Genomic DNA, 22,213 nt, shown 5'->3' on the forward strand with positions numbered 1-22,213 from the left:
AATTTAGAGATATTTTGTTATAATCTGGAAATGGTAGGGAAAGGTAGCCAGAAAAATGTCTTTCCTGAACACAGGTGGCGATATCCGTCTTTGGCGAAGTCTGTACCATGTTGTTTGGTTGAGATGTTCTATCTGTCTTTTGCTACAAAGACAGATTATGAACCTCAGTTAAAGCAAGCAACTAGAGAAAAAATGTGGTGATACACAAAACTGCCTAAATCCGTCACGAGACACTAGTTTGCTTCAAGTATTGGCATTACTTGATTGCAAAAGATTTTGTAGCTCTGCAACCCTTGAATTTGTTATGTCTGACCCTCTGGGTGAGGGATAGCAATTCTATATCTTACTGTCTATTCAAGAGAGGTTCTTGAAAAAAAGTAGACGCACTCACCACTGTCATGGACAGCAGTAGTGGCTTTGGGCCCATAGCTTCGTCTCATCTTCCTGTGGGCCCTTTTCCTATCTAAGTCTGAAAAGATGACCCAGTTCTAACTAAGGGGTGATGTGGTGGGGAAGATCAGTTAACTGCAGGTAACCAAGAAGAAAACACCCTCAGAATGACACGAGGTGGGACAGTTAGTGTTGATATCATCTTCTGATGTCTTTCCAGTGATTTCCTTAGAAGAAGTCTGTCCGTGATCACTCACATAGACACAGAGGAAAAAAAAAAAAAACGGGGTTGGATGGGGGCCTTTATTCACAGCTGAAACTGACGAGGCCTCCTGGCAAAACCCCAAAGCACTTTGTTTCCTGTCTTCTCAAAGCCCTGACCTCCAATATTTAAGGAACCAATAACATCTTCCAATTTCTTGAGTTATTTTTCTCATGCAACTCATGGCAGCTGTTTGCCAGCTCAGCATTCAGGCTAATTCGTTACAGAAATGGGGTTAATGTGTGTTTACCAAGTTCTAAAGATTAGCATAAAGGCCTAATTCCGTGTCATGTGCAACCAAATAAGGTGTATAATACCTTCATCAGTCACATGTATTGTAAAGTTAGAAGCCTGAGATCCAGAACACTTAATTTCTAGATGTGTCTCCGTTTCTCATTTGTTGTTTTTGTTTTTCCTCGGAAAATAGGACAACAAAATATTCTGATAATGATTTAACTTTTTAAAATAAACTTTCTGAAAAGAAACACAATTTTTGTATTAGCTATGTACAAGTGCTATTTAAAAATATTTTTCTTCTGTATTTATAGTAACCACGGGATTCACAGGTAGCTCAGCAATCTTGCATACTTGTTTTGAGGACTGGAAATTTCTGCCCAGATAATGGGAAGGAAAAGAAAAATACATATATTCTGTTCATTGCTTCAAATACTAAAATTTTGCAAGAGTTCAGCCTATATAAATCATGTTACTATCTGCCCTCACTTGAAAAAAATATTAGTGATATTCAAGTACAAGGGGGAAAAACTGATATGTGATTGTCCCATTGACAGCTAAAATCCACTGGAAACCACACACATTCACTTCCTTTTTTAAAAATTTCCAGGAACTCTCTCAAAAGAAAGAACCAAAAAGCTTCCCAAGCAATAGCCAGACCATTGTTCCTTTGTCCCTTTTGGAGTTTTGTGGCACTAGTTGATGGAGGAAAATGTAGTGAGCCGTAGCAACATTTTCTCAAGTTTAAAGCCTTCTCAAATATTGGAGTTGGGGTCCAACTTAGGTATTCTGGTGCATGACTGTATATTTCCTTGTCCAAATGCAACTTCCCATTTCTAAGAAGGGCAAAGGCTGGGACAGTATAGTAAAAAGGATCATAAGACTGCTTGGATATCAAAGAGCGCTCCCAAAACCACATTTTGATGAGTTAAGTGTAAATTAATCAGAAACTCATGGCTTACATTTCCCTGAAAACACACATGGATTTAAAAAAGAAATGAGTGAGAAAAAAAAAAAATGTCCCTAACACAATACATTTAGTATATTGCCTACCAACATTTAAAAGAAAATAATTCAATACTTGCAGCAGAAAAAAAGGATTTGCCCAGGATTGGTCTGAGACTCTGGGCACGTATCTCTGCTGTCCCTAGCCCAGCACAATGACCTTCAGGGACTCACCTCTTATGACCCAAACCAATTTAAGCACAAAAGTACATATTTTTTCTTTACCAGTTTCTTCATTGCTTAACATTTTCTTTAAAGAATAAAAGTTGAAAGATACCAATGGCAACGGACAGAGTAAAACATAATACATTATTTTCTACCTTAAAAAACTCATTTATTCCCTTTTTCGACAAATACGTACTGAGCACCTACTATGTGCCAGGCTCTGTTCTGAGCTCCAGGGAGTCAACAGTAAATATAGTAGATAAGGCTCTGGATTTATGGAATTTACCATGACAGGAAACCTTCCCTCTCTTGTTACTGTTGTGAAACAATTCTCTAGCTGTTGTCAAAAACTTGGATTTGGACGTCTGAATAACTAACTTCGTGTCCATCCTGAACATCTGGGGAAGAAGAAGGAATAAAAGGTCCCAGAGAACCCCAAGTGAATTTATGAGAGGCAGGCCTCAAGCTTACTTGAGTTGGCTTTCTAGCAAAGACGCTGTGAACAAAATGATGTAGACCGATCTGATTTTCAGAGAGAAGTTGATGTTATAAAAGTTAAGATGGGGCTTCCCTGGTGGCGCAGTGGTTGAGAGTCCGCCTGCCGATGCAGGGGACACGGGTTCGTGCGCCAGTCCGGGAAGATCTCACGTGCCGTGGAGCGGCTGGGCCCGTGAGCCATGGCCGCTGAGCCTGCGCGTCCGGAGCCTGTGCTCCGCAACGGGAGAGGCCACAGCAGTGAGAGGCCCGCAAGTTATGATCCTTTTCAAGGGGCTCATTTTAATCAGCTATAAATGATACAACCATACCCAACAGAGCACAGATCTTTAGCCATTATAAATCAGTTCAACAGGGCAAGTACTCAGATAGCGTTTTATTTATTCCCAGCTCAAGAGAGGTGCTACGAGGAAAGGGGGAGACCTAAGGAATAGCTTCATGTGTTACCCAGAACTTAGATGCCCTTGGCCTACATGTGCTCCCCAGACAGCAAGACATTAAGGTAGATCTCCAACTTCCAAAAATTGCCCACAGCTTCTATCTTAGATCACAGACACCAACCCAATAACACTGCTGTTCTAAGGCCTGACCTCCTGACCCCCCATCTCCCTCCTTGTATGTCTCTACCAGTGGTTACACAGCCCCCTACCCAAATACGTACCCCACTTCCTCACCCCCAGCCTTCTTTATCTCAGCCTCCTACACATTTCCTTCACTGTTATATCCTCAATGCCTGACTCATAGTAAGTAAAGTATTTTTTTATTGGATGGATGGATGGATGGATGAGCTTCCCTGAAAAAATTCCTGACTTGAGGCTCCTGGTCTTTCTAAGACTAATGCTTCCATGCAGACTCCTAGGGAGAGACCCCTGACAGATTTTCCCCATCAGTAAATTCCTGAAAGAAGTCAACACAAGTGGACTCTATTGTCAAAGAGACCAGAGTTCAAATTCCAGTTCTCCTGGAATTTATGAGCTCTATTACTTTGACCAATGACTTTCCATCTCTGAGCCTCAGGGCCTCATATTACACCTGTGTCCTCAGGTTGTTGAGGATGGCATGAGATGGGCTCCATAGAGCACCAGGCACATGCTAAACTCTCCGTCTCCACCCATCCATTTTCTAAGCTAAATTCAAGACGAGTAAGCTGGAGAAAAAATAATCAACCACGTACCATTAAATTTTCCTTAAGAACTCTTGAGGACAAGGGCTGGGAACAGCAGAGGGAAAGGCTGGGAGGTCTTGAGATAACTGCTGTAGACAGTTTTCTTGAGAACAGCTGTGGCTAAGGACGGTTGCCAGGGAGACCACTGGAAGAGAGCAGGAAAAGGGGGGACAGGGTCGGTCCTAGAAGGTGTTAAGACTCAGAATGTGTCAGGAAGAAGTGACAAGTCCCGAGGTCTCCAAAGTGCATGAGATGACCCGCTGGGATGTGGAAAGGAAGCATTAAAGTCTCTACTTTTTTAATCCAAAAAGAAAAGCTTTTTAAAAATTAAGCTTTACCAGTATTTACTATGCAGGTTGGCACTGGTCTTCTCATCTTATCCATACATCAAGAGGTCAAGGCCTCAGTGACTGCTCAGGCAGGCTCCAGAGGGTGAGGGTTCCCTTGGTGGACAGTGGGGCTGGGGCTTGCAATGTATTGCAGCTCCCATGTGCTTGGCTAAGTGGACTTACAGCTCACCTAGTCCAGTTTTAACTAAACTACCCTTCTCAAAACAGTCAGAAAGTTTATCCTAAAGAAACTGTGGATTGAAGATAATACTCATAATACGAGGATCAGCAACAAGAAACAATAGCAAACAACAAGAAGCTACGAAGCCGACACTTCTACTCCAAGTAAGAGCTCTTCATCATCCACATCGTGAGATTAAAAACTATAATGATCTCGTCAGAACTGGCATATTAAATCGCATTGCTCCATTAAAAATATTATTAATATTTATCTCGGCAAGAACAGAAAGGTCTTTTGCACCACTGAGCTAAGTAAATAAAATAGAAATTATGATTAAAACATCACTGCAGCTGTAGCTCACCCTTTGAAAAGTTACATATCGTGTATGCCTTGTAAAATATACATATATCTTGATATAGTAGAACACGCATATATTTTATCCATAAATAAGTGGGCATACACTAGAAGCACATGCTCATAATTTTTCCTGACAGGGATTTCCCCTGATAACTTGGGAGACACTGGCCTTGACAGCAGTTTGTACATGTACACACTGAAGGAAATCACCTGGCTGCAATGAGCAGATCCCTGCAAGTGTGAATCAGTGTGAGCCAAGCCCTGTCTGGGTTCCTGGAGACCACCAACAGTCAGGCCGTGGGACAGGATACACGCAGGTTCCTCAGGGCAACCACGTGGTCAGCAGCCAGGACGGGGGTAGGCAGGCAGAGCAGCCCAGGTGAAGACCCACTGGCATTAGTAGACATTTATGGCCCTGTTTATACAGCTTACTCATGAATATTTTGAGGAGGAGATTAAAAGAAAAAAATGGAATCTGACTTTTTAAACCGGAAGGGGGAAACTTTCAATTGCAGCAATTGGCCTGGGGGAATGCAACAAGATAGGATTTGAAGATAACAATACACAAGGGGCAGCGAGAGAAGATGACTCAGCCAAGGGCGGATTGAAGAATGAAATGAACTCCTATTCTAGAAAAGCAGAAACAGGGAAGGAAGCTCCTTTGCTGCCAGGATTCTCATTTTGAGACACAACTATAATGACATGCTTCACAATGGCAGAAAGAGGTGCAGGAAAGACGAGGGGTGGTGCTCAGCATTCAGCCCATCTTCAGGACTAAGAAACAGGCGTGCGCCATTTTGGAAGATGGCTGAGCCTCGGAGGAGGGCGCTGCCTCGGGAGTATGCGCTGCCAAGAGGGCCGGTACACAATGAATCAAAGTAGGAAGACAGTGTTTCTGCTCCACCAGCTTCCCCACCCCTCCCTTTTCCTCAGTGTGCTGGGGCATTTCTCGTAGCAGGCTAGCAGGGGCCAGCCTAAGGAAGGATGATGAGGGAGGTGGACATATTTACAGAGGAGGTAAAAAGGCAGTAACATCAAGAGGATGAGAAAAGGGGAGCAATAAAAAGAAAGAGGAGGAAGGGAAGTAGTTAACCCCAGAAGTTGGAACAAAAGTACAACAATCACATTAAAAATGACAAAAAAAAAAAAAAGGATGATGAGAATAATAGGGTTGAGTAGTAGAGTTACATGAAAAAAGGTATGAATAAATTAGCCAGAATTAGACGAGGTAGTAAACTCAAATTTCACTCACATGCAGAAAGAAATCTTTGTCTCATATAAAAGAAAGAAATCTTAGACCACGTTGTGGGGGGCAGCTGCTCATTTTGGAAATGATAAAACCGAGTTGCCGCCTACCCCCCAGAAGGCAATCAACATGCCGTGGGGCAAGGAGGGGCACCCATGCCTCACTTTCCTGTTATTCAAACATCTGGCCATATTTCCCAGGTTTATGCCTTTGAATCATGGGACCCTGAGACTGCCAGATTGTTGAGTTCACAGTCCATGGGACGGCATGAACATGAAGGAAAGGAAGTGATAATAAGGGTGGAAAAAAAGATATTAAGTGATGGGGAACATTCAAAGCCAACACCAGGAAACTCAACATGAGCAGTTATCATTCACATAACACTTTCTCACAGATGACAAGTGGCAGCAAATAAACTTAAATGTAGGTGCCATCATGTCCTCCAGCATCTTGCAAGGAGCAAACATGTCTGCCGATGCCCTGCTTCGGAGGAGAGAAGCTTTTCCTTTTGTCATCAACTACTATTCTTGGCACAAACACAGCATTCTACTTTTACATCTTAAAAAAAAAAATGGGCTAGTTAAGTTTGGAATTGAGCTCAGATATGACTTGTGGAATTCTTCATTCAGGGAGCTCCATATTGAGGTTTGACAGCCCTGTCATCACCTTGGCTGATAGCTAAACTGGATTTTTATGTTCCTAAAGGAATTAAGGACAAGTAGGCAAGCAGTAAGGACTATTGCCTCTTAAAACAACGGCAACAGCAACTCCACAGAACTTCACCTTTTAATTATCTTATGTTAAACTTATTAAATACTAAGCAAAATATATTACTTAAAGACGATAAGACTTCTCTGGGTGTCTATGTTCTTCTTAAACGCTAAGGTTAAAGCTATTCGTTTTTCTTTTACTAAAATCAGCCAGATAAAATGTGCATGAGCAAAATATCTTATGCAAATATTGCCCACTCTTCAGCTAACATGGGAAAACTATATAGATCTTACGTGAAACATAACTTGATATTTTCCCTAATTTTTATATCATAATATTTCACAACGGTTAACTAGATAAGAGTAACATTAGAAGAAAAAGTTACGAGAGACACACAACGCAGGTGAGGCAGTGCCGCTTGTACGCTAGCTGAGGGCCCAAGATACACAGTTCTGATTCTCTCCTTTGCTCTGGGTCCTTGATACCTAACTGTGAGACAGATACCACCAGAGGTGTCTCATTTTAATACTGAGAAAGCTATTCCCCATTCAGTTCTCTTTCTATCTTTTTGATTCTATCACCTAGAAAGTCTCAGGTGGGCTACTATGGGCTTATCATCTCTCTAACAATTGCTTTTCTCCCCTTTTAATTTCAAAGAAAAGGTAGCTCTCAAACTTGGGACATTCAGCAGGTATCGTAGTCATCTCAGGCTACCATAAATTCCCTAGGCTGGGTGGCTTAAACAACAGGAATTTATTTCTCACAGTTCGGGAGGCTGGGAGGTCCAAGATCAGGTGCCGGCAGGTTAAGTGTCTGATGAGAGCTCCCTTACTGGCTTGTAGATGGCTGCCTACTCACTGTGTCCTCATGCGGCTTTTCTTTGTGCGTGCATGTGCAGCCAGAGAGAGCTTTCACATCCCTTCCTCTTTTTCTAAGGACCACTCTCTGGACCTCATATAAACCTAATTACATCCCAAAGGTCCACCTCCAAATACCATCACATTGGGGAGTTAGGGTGTCAACATATGAATTGGAAGGGTGGGGACACAAACATTCAGTCTATAACAGCAGGTAGGCAACATTTACTAGACTTAATTTAATAAACGTTTTTCATTACACTTACTTTTGTAGTTACCTTGTATTTCTAGCAAGTGATCATGACTTTTACTAGACTTAATTTAATAAACGTTTTTCATTACACTTACTTTTGTAGTTACCTTGTATTTCTAGCAAGTGATCATGGGTTTCCATTTACAGGAGTGACAAAGTAGTTACTTTTAAAATATATTTGGCAAAAAGTTAATTAACTTAGAGAAAAATATTAAGTAAAATGTCATAAAGGGGGTATGAAGATATGGCAAAAATCATGAAGGTGCTAGAAGAATGACTGGTTGTCCTAGAAAGCCATTCAAGGAAGTCACCCTTAGCTTGGATAATCTGAATGGAGAAAACCAGAGCCTCACATCCCTCATTCGCTCCATGCCTCCAGGGCATAAGTCACTTGTGTGAAGGAAAACCAAGATTCTTATCAAGAGCATTTGGGCAAAATTCACATAACTGGCAATCTGAGATGGATCTAGAAAACTGGTCTAGATGTCAGGAAAACACTTGTTTTCAGCAATTTCTCTTCACTACGGTAGATTCCAAGTAGGTTTACAAAATATAAAAAAGATTCCAAAATAGATAATGGAGCAGTAGAGAGAGCTTCCCTCTTCCCTGTGGGAGAGCCCATCTATCAATTACGAGCAGCTCACCATGAATATCAAGGGCTTTTGAAATCCAAGGAAGCTTTCTTTCTCACTGTTGCAGAGTCTAGGTGAGACCTGCGGCTTTGCAGGGCAGCTCCCTTCCAACCTGTGACTGAGGAATCGGGCAGTCTCCACCCTGTGGCTCCATAATTTTAACCCACGGTTTCCAGGCCAGCTTGGCAAGGGAAGAGGGAGCTTAAAGGTTGGGAGGGCTTCCCACTGCCTCTGCCTAGAAGCAGCACGTGTCATTTCTACTCGTGGTCCATTGACCAGAAGTAGCTGGGAAACGTTGTCTCCCATGTGCCCAGGGAAAACAGGATATGAGTGAACATTCAGATGATCTAAAAGTATACAAGCACGCACTTTGAACTACACCATGGATTCCCTGGAGAGAGAACCTATGTATTCTCAGCAGTACTTTGCCAGAAGGTCTTGTCCCCCTCAAAGGTGCCTAAATTCCCTGTTAATATCCTAGGGCAGAGCTGCCTACCTGGGCAGGTGTCTCCTGTGTAAATCACCAATAGTAATTACCTTCTTCTCCCTGGTTCAAGGGAAACTTCGGTTTCTACAAAAAGACTGGTACAAGGTTTCCAATAACAATACAACAATTTCCTCTCCAAATAACTTCTTGATAATTTTGCTTGGATTCAGGGGCTGAATCAATTCAAGGAGTGACGATTCTCCACCACCTCATCGCGTCTTAGATCTTTACCATTCTGTTCCGTAAACTTCCTGTTCCCTTTCTTGAAATGAATGGTTCTGTCCCCAGAGACTCCCCGTGTTCATTTACAACACTTTAATCTTGACCAAAAGCCTACAGGCTCCATTGGAACATAGGCCACGTTGACGTGTTTAAAGGCAGGTGTAGAATGACTGGGGTCAGCTGCCACAGAGAGAAGAAACACTGCTAGCACTGCTGGTGACATTCAAAGTTCCCATCTGGATTTTCCCACTGTAGCCGGTTTCTCTGGAACGTGGGGAGAAGACACACCCCAGCAAAACTGTGGTTGTTCTTCATTGCTCATTCTTTAGATTGGTTTGAGCCATTACGAGGGAAAAGTAGAGGAATGCCTCAAGTCCTGATTTCACCAGCACTGCCTAAACTATCAGGGCCTGGACACACTGAGGGCTGAGGCAGGCTCTAAGCCCACACACGGGGAAATGCAGAGGCAGTTTGGGGAGTTACAATGCGCATGTACAATACAGTGGTTCTCAAGTGATTCCTAGAAATGCCCAATCCTTTGTGGAAGGTCCAAAATTTGAAATCCCGGCCTTGGGGCAGGTAACAGGGGGAGTCACCTTCCACTTTAGCCACAAGCGTTTTCCTTTTCCTCATCTATGAATTAGGGATTTAAAAAATAGTTAATATTCAGTTCAAATGGTCATTGTGAAGATTCAATGAGATAATGCCTAAAGCAACAGTGCAGGGCTCAATCACTTCAATCTCCTGGTAGGATTAGTTCAGATGGAGGATATTCCTGAGCTGCAGGGTACAATACAGGGCTTATGCAGAAGGCAGGGAATTTTTCTTTTCTTCCCTTTGTTCCTATCTCTCTTTCTCAACTCAGACCCAGCCTTCTCATCCCATATTGATTCCTCTTAAAATCTGGCCATTCCATTGAGATTAGTGAGAGAACTCCGCTGCTCCAACATTTAGAGAAGCAAATGGAAAAATGGAATGAATAAAACTGGATTCAACCTAGACAAGAAGAGTCAGGAATTTTATGAGTCAACTCTAACAGAGCATTTTCTCCTTCCATACTGAAATCTTGCCCTTCCTATAAAGAGGCCCGTACTGTGGAATATTATGGACAGTTTTGAAATGCAAGTCAAATGGGATGCAGAGATCACAATCGTGTCCACACATGACCTGAAGCCTCTGTTTGACCTAGCCTCTTCAGAGGAAAACATGAATATTGCATCAAACTAAGTGTGCCGGGACCTAGACTTTTAATTATACAGCTTTGCTGTATAAAGGAGGCCGCCACTAATTTTAAATTGTCTCACTATTGCCTGAACAAGAAATGTTTGCAAGAGAACAGAGCAATCCCGAATTGGGCCATAAGGACGAAGTTCTATGCCATTTAGTGCCCCCAAATAGGTAAGCTAAGACACAAATCACCTTATTTCCATCCTGTGAGATTGCAATAGAAACGATGAAGTAAACTTTCATTGATGCAGATTACAGGCTGTCTGTAAGACATTCTATGAACTAGCAATCCACCCTGGCTACTTCCACTCTGAAAACATTTATTAGCTATTGATCCAAGGAGAAGCTTGCTCAGAGAGCACAATTCAATCAGAAATTTCCAGCAAGAATTATAATAATACCCTCACCTGACAAGCAAACACTGTGTTGTATACGTTTACAAAGCTTTGTTTGTAACTTTCGGTGCCCCCGGCACCATGAAAAGAAATCATGACTCTTGACAAAGTGTGATGACCTAGCCTGTAACCCAATGGCACAACATCTGTTACCATGGTTTTAACCATTTATTTCCTATGATAAAAGTAATCACTTCAAAGGTAACCCTGGTTCACTGCAGAAACTTTGGAGAATATGATAAGGAGACTAAGAACTCATAATCCCACCACCCAGACAATCACTGTCCATGTTTTACTTTTCCTTCGTTCATACATATTGGCCCGGATAGCAGAAGCCACACACACATCTTTGTATACTACCCTTTACACTTAATATTATATCTTCAGCACTAACAATCATTAAAAATCATCAGCTATGATCATTATTACAGCTTCATTCCTTTGCATTGAAGGCCATGCTACTGTTTACTCACCCATTCTCTTAAAGTTAGACATTTAGGCTGTTTCCAGGTTTTCTATTCTTATAAGCAATGCTGTGTTGAACATCTTTATGCATACAGTTCTATCAGTGTTTTAAACTGTTTCCTTAGAACATACTTCCAGACACCAAATTATTGAGGCAGAGCATATGAACATCTTATAAATAAGTGTTTGTTTCTAACATGTAGCATACGTACAGGGTCACACTTGTCTTTCTAAGGTGGGGTGACGGGATGAAGCAGACGAAGTTTAGGGAGGGAGTAGGGAATGGTGAGGAGGCAAGCAGGAATCCCCATCTCTAGTTATCCTATAAAGCATTCCGCATCTGCACCACCTGCTGAAATGGTATCCACTCACCTAGTTCCTGATGTATAGGATGTGTTGACAGAAGGACAGGAGGGAAGAAACGAGCTTCCTCTTTCCAGATACAGAGGGGCCACTAGGACAGGAAACATGGCTGGGGTCTGTGGGTCTTCCACCTGTGGGGCCCCATGGCATCCAGAGAACCACTCCTATTCACGGCCCCTTTGCCCTGGTTTACCTGCCCAAGGACATCCATGCAGCTTCCACCTCTGTCCACAGAACCCCCATCCTTTTGCATTTAATGCGGGAGGAAGCAATCAAGTGACCATTTTTAAATGTTCGGGAAAATCCTGTGCAATACAGCGGGTATGTCAGGCCTCCGGGGAGGCAGCAATTCCCTCCACTGGGATTCCCTAAACTCACCTCTTAGGAATGCTTTGGAATGAGTGAACAGCTCATTCACACCTTTCATTTCTCAATTTGTTCTTTGATTCGAAATATATTTATGGGGTCCTAGCTACCACCAGGCTACCATTTTCGGCAAGGAGGACTCAACAGTAAACAGAGTGACTGCCCCCCCTACCTAAAGCTTCTGGTCTAATCAAAGAGACAGGCGATTCAGCAAGCCGTAACAACACAGAGGACAGCAGGAGCCAGCCTGGAGACACGGAGCGTTCTGGGGGAGGAGAGGCAAAGCAGGGGCCATGGGGGGACCCCAGAAGAGAAGTGCCCCAGGCAGAGGGGAGAGCTGCAGGGCAGGAAGGAGGATCCGCACGCTGCCGCCCCTCCACCCACCAGGTGCCGGGGGTTTTCTCAGTAGCTTTTCCTTTGGGTACTCAGTACATACATATTCCTGGGTATAAATACATGTGTTCTAGATAATATCAACAGACACAGATGTAATAGTAACCTGTAGGTTTAGAGAAAAAACTTTTGAGTCCGTTACTATCCCTCTCTGAATTTGGCTGAAGTCCAATATTTGAACTGCATTAAGTAAATAGTCAGGGTTTGGGGTGGCGGGTGGGAAAACAGCTGCTTTCATAACTCTGGCACGCAACCGAAAGGATGCACGTCCCCACTGAATCACTTTAAGGCAGAGTGGCAAATCCCATTGTTTGTGAGCATTGAGTCAATTCATGGGCAAAGATGAATAGTGAACTCAGGAAATGACGCTGAAGATTAAATGGCTGTCGCACGGTAGCCACAGGCAGAAGCCCTCCGCAATCAGTGGGGATATTCCCTCCGTGGAAGAAGGTTCAGTTGAGGATGAAGCATGATATGATTACGTACCTTCAGTACATCAACTAACCTCTCCTGAGACTGCAAAATCCTCCTCCTCTCCTTTGTGTCTTCCTTTCCACCCCGCTAACTGAACCGCAGTAATGGATGTCAGAACAGTCCTTGCGTTTTTTTTCCTATCAAATCTGTTAAGAGGGGAAGAAGGTTCCTGTTGTTAATTGCAGGGGATCTCCCACTCTTTGTTTTAAGGAAAGTTTAAACAAAATGATCATCCACTCTGGGGCTTTAAACAAAGTTCAAACAGAACAAAGTTCTCTTGCCAAGGTTTAAGGCAAATTTCCTCTGTCCAGATGGCTTCCTCAAGCAGGCCAATGTAGGAACCGAGACACTCAACCCTGCTGCATTTTAATACAGCTCCTTGATTGTTCCTAACGATCCCCAGCTGTCTGGCTTTGCTGGTTCCTTCACCTCCCTCTGCCGGCCACAACTGAGGGGAAAGGGAGATGCTTTGCCCCCAAAGCAACACAGGTGGGCTCCTAAGTGGTGGGACCATGCACAGGGGACAGGGTTAGAAAATTCATTTCCACGAGAAACTTCAGGAAAAAACTCAAGGGTCGTTTTTCACATCAGGTAAACCTGATGATGGGAAATGCCACTAACTAAAAAACTCATCAAGAATCCAGGAGTGTGACCATTGTCCTGGGCAGGCCACTTGCCCTACTCATTGGTCCACACATTGGTCTGGGCACCAACCTAGGTTGTGGTGGTGGCCATGAGAATTCTGAGAGTGTTCTAGAAACATGTGCCCACCCTCTCCACTCTCCTCCCCAGCTGTCCGTTTTGCTCAAGCCCAACACCCATAAGACACACTCACTTTGGATCGATACCAGACACGAGGGGGGATCACATCCATGTCCTGTATTGATTTAATGCTTCCCCTCTGATTGTGTGTGTCCTGCAGACTTCTAGCTCTGTTAGCCAGTGTGCCCAGAAGTCTTCATACACAAGCCTGCCTGGGGGTCCCTGCGATTCAGACATTAAAAAGTGTTTGCTGGTGATATCACCACATAGAGTGCACAAGTTTTCATAGTCAAATCCACTGTCTATGTTTGTCTAAGTTCCCTTTCTATGCCCTGTATCCTTTCTCCCCCAGATCCTATTTCTCAGGAGAAGCGAACTTATTATCTTTAGCCTAAAATCCAAACATAAGAGTCTAACTTAGCAGGTTTCTTGTTTATTTGCTTATTTCTTTGTTTTAGCCCATGTTAGGATATTATCAAGTATTCTTTCTTTTTAATTCCAAATATTGGAAAGGAAGTTTGAGCTCCCTGATTCATCCAGTAAATTCATGGCATGAGGCTAACAAGAGGCACAGAATGGTCTCGTGCAGAAGGATGACAGGCTTTGCATTCAGACCTGGATTGAGATTCTGTTCCTTTGATTACTTATCCTCTGACACTGGCCATATTTGGTGGCACATCTGAGCCTTTGCCTTATCACCCTTGAAACTAGAGGACACACGCTGGCTTTCAGGGTCATTGTGGGGATTAGAGATAATATATGTAAAGTTCTAGCCCAGTACCTGACACGTAATGGGCACTACGGGAACTATTATTAGATGTCAAAAAGTCTTTACATTTAGTCGAAACATGAGCCAGTTTCTTCCCAATAAATGGCCATTTTGTCCCAAGGAAATGATATGGAAAAGAGTAGATGGCTCGGTTAGAAAACAAACTGCCCATAGAAAGTCCAGAGATAAACCCACGCACATGTTGTCACCTTATCTTTGATAAAGGAGGCAAGAATATACAGTGGAGAAAAGACAGCCTCTTCAATAAGTGGGAAAACTGGACAGCTACATGTAAAAGAATGAAATTAGAACACTCCCTAACAACATACACAAAAATAAACTCAAAATGGATTAAAGACCTAAATGTAAGGCCAGACACCATCAAACTCTTAGGGGAAAACATAGGCAGAACACTCTATGACATAAATCACAGCAAGATCCTTTTTGACCCACCTCCTAGAGAAATGGAAATAAACGCAAAAATAAACAAATGGGACCTAAAGAAACTTCAAAGCTTTTGCACAGCAAAGGACACCATAAACAAGATGAAAAGACAACCCTCAGAATGGGAGAAAATATTTACAAATGAAGCAACTGACAGAGGATTAATCTCCAAAATTTACAAGCAGCTCAATAACAAAAAGAAAAAAACCAACCCAATCCAAAAATGGGCAGAAGACCTACATAGACATTTCTCCAAAGAAGATATACAGATTGTCAACAAACACATGAAAGAATGCTCAACATCATTAATCATTAAAGAAATGCAAATGAAAACTACAATGAGATATCATCTCACACCAGTCAGAATGGCCATCATCAAAAAAATCTAGAAACAATAAATGCTGGAGAGGGTGTGGAGAAAAGGGAACACTCTTGCACCGCTGGTGGGAATGTAAATTGATACAGCCACTATGGAGAACAGTATGGAGGTTCCTTAAAAACCTACAAATAGAACTACCATATGACCCAGCCATCCCACTACTGGGCATATACCCTGAGAAAACCAAAATTCAAAAAGAGTCATGTACCAAAATGTTCACTGTAGCTCTATTTACAATAGACAGGAGATGGAAGCAACCTAAGTGTCCATCATGGGATGAATGGATAAAGAAGCTGTGGCACATATATACAATGGAATATTACTCAGCCATAAAAAGAAATGAAATTGAGTTATTTGTAGTGAGGTGGATGGACCTAGAGACTATCAAACAGAGTGAAGTAAGTCAGAAAGAGAAAAATAAATACTGTATGCTAACACATATATATGGAATCTAAGAAAAAAAAAAAGTCATGAAGAACCTAGGGGTAAGATGGGAAGAAAGACACAGACCTACTAGAGAATGGACTTGAGGATATGGGGAGGGGGAAGGGTAAGCTGTGACAAAGTGAGAGAGTGGCATGGACATATATACACTAGCAAACGTAAAATAGATAGCTAGTGGGAAGCAGCCCCATAGCACAGGGAGATCAGCTCGGTGCTTTGTGACCAACTAGAGGGGTGGGATAGGGAGAGTGGGAGCGAGGGAGATGCAAGAGGGAAGAGATATGGGAACATATGTATATGTATAACTGATTCACTTTGTTATAAAGCAGAAACTAACACACCATTGTAAAGCAATTATACTCCAATAAAGATGTAAAAAAAAAAAAAAGAAAACTGACTGTAGATGCAAAGTGGCTGGTAACCAGTGTCTGCTCACACAGTGACCCTGGGGGAGGGGCACCCCCAGAGTCCCTCCAGCACGCCTCTCAAGTTTGCTATTCCTTAGCACAGGCCACTAGACCTCAATTCCACACCTATTTCTGATTACAATTAAACTATCCACCAGGCTGGCAAACATAGAACAACACCTTCCAAACTTGATCAAAGATTTGACCACTACCTCGTACACTTGGTGTCTAGAACATACCTGGCAATAGGGGAGGCATACAAATATCATCCTGCCCAGAAGAAGAAACCCAAAGATGAGGCTTCCTGATACAGACCTCAATTTTGCATTGACTTTTGCTCACTGCAAATCATGTAAATACTTGATGTAAAGACTTGACTGTCTCCTCGCTCGTTGGTATCATGCTCTTATCCTCTCTGTCCTACACGTGTCCTAGAGTGACAGCTATTAGAAGCAGGATCCCAATGCTGACCAGAACCTTCAAAAGAGGCTTTTTGACAAAAGTGAAAGCAGTGTGGACGCAGGAAGCTTACTTTCTCACACTAAAACACGAGATAAGCTCTTTAAGGCCTCCTCATCAATGATATATTGATGAGATATGTCTTACAACATTAGAGGCAAGTCTAAAAGAGTATTTTTTCCTGCTAGAAAGATTGCTGGGCAATCATTGCCAGAGTGCTCTCAAGCCAAAAGAAAGGAACAGGCGAAGTCAGTTTAAAAGTAGCTTATTCGTTATACTACACAAAACCCCCTATATACATGGCTGCTAGCAAATATATCCTGGGTTTCACTCGGTTATATTTTTCAAACTTTCTTCAAATTTTCAATGTTACTCATCTTTCAAGATGATTATGACAAAGCTTGACTCCATCAATGCACATATATTCACCCCGCCTTGATGGTAAAGCAGAAATTATCACCGGTCCCTACTCCTAATTCAGAACTTCCCTCTCCAGGGGATCCAGAGGTTTCCATGCATCTGTTGAACCCCAAGAAATCTGCATTCTACTCAAAAGAACAACAACATGGTATTATGTTTTTGTGAATATAAATAAAACGTTATGTAATGATAAACCAACAGTAGTAAGAAGTCCTGCAACACAAAGTCAAGCAACAGCAGCTGCAGCCTGGAACGGGGAGTGAGGAGCCAGACCCAGAAATCAGAAACAGCTTTTGTGCTGAATCAAGGCCTGAGAAACCCGCTTCGGTCTCCATGGCTTGGCCAGCAGGAGGTCTGCCCCTCTGAATAACAACAAACACAAACCCAAAGAGGGATGGTGGTATGAAGCATGTTTTGATCCATTTTCCTTTCCAGCCTGGCCAGCTGCACTGGGTGACATCCTCGCAGGACCAGCTTCTTAGCAGGTTCTGTCACCATCAGTGACTCTGGCCACTGCCTCAGAGCACACCCTCCTGCGCATGGGCAGGTCCTTAGCCGAGATATTTCCAAAGACCTGGCTTGGCCTGATCTTTCCAGGCCAAGCTCTGGTGTCCATGTACCAAGGCCAGCAGGACAGGGTGGGAAGTCTGCAGGGTGATGTCCCTGGGAGAGGGGCATCCAAAGTTACAGAGACCAGGAGGTCATAGCAATGGGCTTAAGATAACAATAATGTTAAGCTTCTCTTCTGACAGTTATGTTGTTGGGGGAGGGTGGTAGGAGCTTCTTTAGGTCAAATGAAGCAGATAAGATCAATTTGGCCTGGCAAAGGTTGGAGAAGAGAAGAAAGATACTCCCCCCAACAGAGCTTACGCTATGGCCAATACAATGCAATTGCAAAGGGTATTACTTGTTTTCACTTGACTTACTTTTTTTTAAATCTTTTTTTTTTTTTTTTTTTTTTGCGGAACGCGGGCCTCTCATTGTCGTGGTCTCTCCCGTTGCGGAGCACAGCCTCCGGACGTGCAGGCTCAGCGGCCATGGCTCACGGGCGCAGCCGCTCCGCGGCATGTGGGATCTTCCCGGGCCGGGGCACGAACCCGTGTCCCCTGCATCGGCAGGCGGACTCTCAACCACTGCGCCACCAGGGAAGCCCTATTTTTTTAAATCTTTAAAGGCAATTATAAAAACAGATTGATTACAGATGAATTTAGTGTCATCAGTTTTAGCCAAAAAACAAACAAAAAAAACTGATCATGTAACAGCAGCAAATAATAACTATGCCTAGACCCTTTGATAACATCACATTTCAAAGCCATTTATCTTTCCCTTGTTGAACTACTGAATTAGCAGATCCTTCGTAGTCAACTCTTTTAGTAATATTTTTAAAACATTGGGTTAATGTGCTCACAGGCAAGAAACTGACATGCTTCATGGGCAAGTCTCAAAATCCAGCTGGCCTGCACAGTAACAACTGCAAGAGTGACAAGAGCAATAACTTAGGCTGCCTTTCCTCAGGGGAAAGACGCGATGCAGACTGCCCTGGATGACACAGATGCACGTGTACCTGGGGCGGGGTGTAAGGACAGATGAGGAATTACAGGCCCAGACCCAAAAAAGAAAAGGCAAGAAATGTTCACATCCATAGTAGAACTGAGAGTTCTGACACAGCAAGTTTCCTTCCTCTTTCACCCAAGGGCTCCCTTGGTCATTGGAACCGTGTGGACAATACGTTGGTCTTTGGGCCTCTGAGTGATTCTCTTCCTATCAAAGAAAACTGAGCTTATAATCTAACGGTAATAACTGTTAGCAGTACTTACTGAAATAAGTAAATATGCACTAGTTGGGCCTGTCCCCTTCTGCTGACAAAGGTCAGGATGTATTGATAATTGGAAGAGGAAAAGCAAGAGAAGGGAAAGGAAGCAGGGCGGCAAGGATAGGCTGTTCCAAATCAGTGTTGGGCCACAGCCAATTCTTAGCCAAAAACCAGAAAATCCTCCTTAAAGATTAAATCGTCACATAAACTCTATTTCTCCAGCTCTATTCCTTTCCTCTCCCCTCTCTTCCTTTTTTCCTCACTGCATTTCCTCTTCCCTCTCTTTCCTTTCTTTTTTTTTTTTTCTTGCGGTACGCGTGCCTCTCACTGTTGTGGCCTCTCCCGTTGCGGAGCACAGGCTCCGGACGCGCAGGCTCAGCGGCCATGGCTCATGGGCCCAGCCACTCCGCGATATGTGGGATCCTCCCAGACCGGGGCACGAACCTGTGTCCCCTGCATCAGCAGGCGGACTCTCAACCACTGCGCCACAAGGGAAGCCCCCTCTCTTTCCTTTGAAATCACCCAGCAGACTAGATATGGCTTAAAAGCAATCCAAAAACTAAAATTTTTAAATATAAATTATGTTAGAAGTTCAGAGGCAAGGATAATATATATTAGAATAGAAAATTGAGCCAAAGGGAATTGAGAAAACATAATCGCGGGCTGAGGATCTCACAGTTATGCAAATCAAGTTCCAGATAAACAAACAAATGAAAACTGACCCCAGAAGAAACAGAGATATTTCAAAGAACTGAAGAGAACCTTCTGAAACAGTGATTGGCAGTCTCAGAGATATTTAATGTAAGGTCCACTTTTTTAAAAAGCCTAATATAAAAAGGAACAATTAGAAAGCATGATAGACTTCACAAAAACGACAAATGTGATTGTCAAAATAAAATATGAAGGGACCAAAGAGTAAATTAAGTGGGGCAAAGACCAAGTTGGGGATCTAGATAGTCAAGTGCAGATACTATCCCAGCCCATAGAGCAAAAATTAAAAGAGACAGACCTGAGAGAAAAGATCACGAGTGGGAGGATACATCTAAGGAGTCCCTTTTCCATTTAAGGGAAAGACTATATAAGTAATAAATAATCAAAAGAAAAGACAAAATAAATGTCACCAAGCTGGGCAAAATCACAAGTCGTAAGAATGGAAGGGGGGCTTCCCTGGTGGCGCAGTGGTTGAGAGTCCACCTGCCGATGCAGGGGACGCGGTTCGTGCCCCGGTCCGGGAGGATCCCACATGCCGCGGAGCGGCTGGGCCCGTGAGCCATGGCCGCTGAGCCTGCGCGTCCAGAGCCTGTGCTCTGCAATGGGAGAGGCCACAACAGTGAGAGGCCCAAGTACTGCAAAAAAAAAAAAAAAAAAAAAGAATGGAAGGGCCCTACAAATGAGAGACAAGATAAAATTTTTTAAAGATCCACACCTAGATAAACATTGTAAAGTTTCAAAATTCTTTAGATAAAGAGAAAATTCTGGTGGGTTCCAAAGAAAATAAATGAGAATCAGACTGACTTCAGACTTCTTATCACCACATTAAATGCTAGAAGAAGCAATGCCTTCCATTTTCTAAGGGAACTTTATTTGACTCTAAAAAGGCTGTGCCCTACCAAATTACCAATTAAGGGTCAATAAAGGTACTTTTAAACATGCGAGAACTAAGAAATCTTACTATCCAAGAATCCAGTAGGAATACATTATCCAAAACAATGTAACAGCAACACCAAAAACTGATTTTAAAAGAAAGAAAATGACAAGAGAATAAAAAAACAGTATCATCTTAATATGACCCAGGAAGAGTAAAAGAAGCTGAAAATAATTAAAAGAGGATCCACTGGACCTTGACACTTAAGACCGTCTGTTCTGAGCCACAAGATTTTCAGTGACACAGGATTACCTTTCCTTCAAAATGGGGTGAATCACACAGCTTAGTTTTTGCTGTTTGGCGGGGTGGGGGGTGGGGGGGGGCGCTTAAATTTTTAGAAGTCTTTAGAAGCAGTAACAGAAGAGCTTAATTTTATAAAGGAAAAAATGTAAATGACATAAACCTTGACAATTTAAAAATGATAAAAATCAAAAGTTGAAGCAGGAAAGGGAAGTGAGAGGTAGTAAAATGCTCTTGATTCCTCATGGGGGATGTAACATGCATTAGCAAATGATAAAGCAGGAAAGAAAGTTCAAGTGTGACTATGTTAGGTAATGAAATAGTGAGTTTTCTTTATCAAAATGGCCAAATGAGGACATGCATCTCTTCCCTCCCAAATGCAAGAAAACATAAAGGAAACTGAAAAGGTATAAGCCCGTAATATCAAAGAGAACTAACTGGAAAAGAACCATCAGAATATGAGTTTCTGAAAAAATGGATGAAGTATTGATAAATTAAAATAGGATGAAAGGAACCTCAGTCAATTATTCCTGGGGAGGAAGTTGCCATAGAGGAAGGAGCAGGGTTTCACAGGTATGAACAGGTGGAACAGAGGGCAGGGGTGAGGAAAATGGTGAAAACGTGAAGACTAACTGAAGGTCTTAATCTGAGAGAGTTACCCACCCCGCCCCATTCCAGTCCCTACTCCTATATCCAGACTGACAGACAGCTAGCTACTCATTATCTCTAGGCCTTCCCCCACCCCAAAATTGTAGGGATCTTTGTTAAAGAAATTAAATGAACTCTCAGAGAAGAACTAGGGAAGCTAACACGAAGTCCCCCTCATTTTGATATTTAAGGGACATGTAGGGTAAAAGGCAGCTCCCCACTCTTTCTATCTAAAGTTGACAAGCACTTCAATCGACAGAACTACCAAACAGCCTTCCCACACAGCCCCCTCTAGCTTCAAACTTAAATTTGAATGGATAGAATAGATGTGCAATTGAAGTACAAAATACATTCAGAAAAATAAACAGATCATTAGTGTACAGCTCAGTGTAATATCACAAAGGGAATACACCCATTAACTACCAACAAAACCACCTAGATTTTTAAAAAAATATATATTACCCAAACCTCAGAAGCCCCCTTCATGCCCCCTTCTAGTCACAACTCCCTCTTCTCCACAGAGGAATCTGACTCCCAGATTTGTTTTGTCTAAGTTTGAATTTTACATAAATGGAAGCATGCAATATCTATGTTTCTGGCTTCTTTCACCCCACATTGCGTTCATGAGATTCATCCATGAGTCTATGAATAAGATGCACATGGTCCTGCCCTCATGGAGCTCACACTTAAGTGTGTGGAAACACTCAACAAGCAAATAAGAGAAACAACAACAAAACTATCAGATACACAATAGAGAGTTTTGTACTAGAGAGGGACTAGTTAGTTCCTTTAGACTGAATGAGCGGAAAAGTCCCTCTGAGATAGTAACATTTAAGCTGAGACAAGAAAGCACCAATCATGATAAGGATAGATCCGTTGATAAGGAGTAGTGTAGAATAGACCAAAAGCTCCCCTCCCCCCTCCGTAAGAAAAAGGCAGTCAAAACAATAAAAATTGGGCAAGAGAATGGAATAGTCATTGCACAAAAGAACATATCCGATAAATATATCTAATATCTAAATAGTCACTAAATATACAAAATGTGCCCAACTTCATTAGTAGTCAGTACAGTTAGCAATGTTAGCCACCAGAAAGACTGAAAAAAACCC

Source organism: Monodon monoceros, unplaced genomic scaffold, assembly GCF_005190385.1.
Source record: "Monodon monoceros isolate NGI ecotype Baffin Bay Population unplaced genomic scaffold, NGI_Narwhal_1 Super_Scaffold_15, whole genome shotgun sequence".
NCBI classification, from domain to species: Eukaryota; Metazoa; Chordata; class Mammalia; order Artiodactyla; family Monodontidae; genus Monodon; species Monodon monoceros.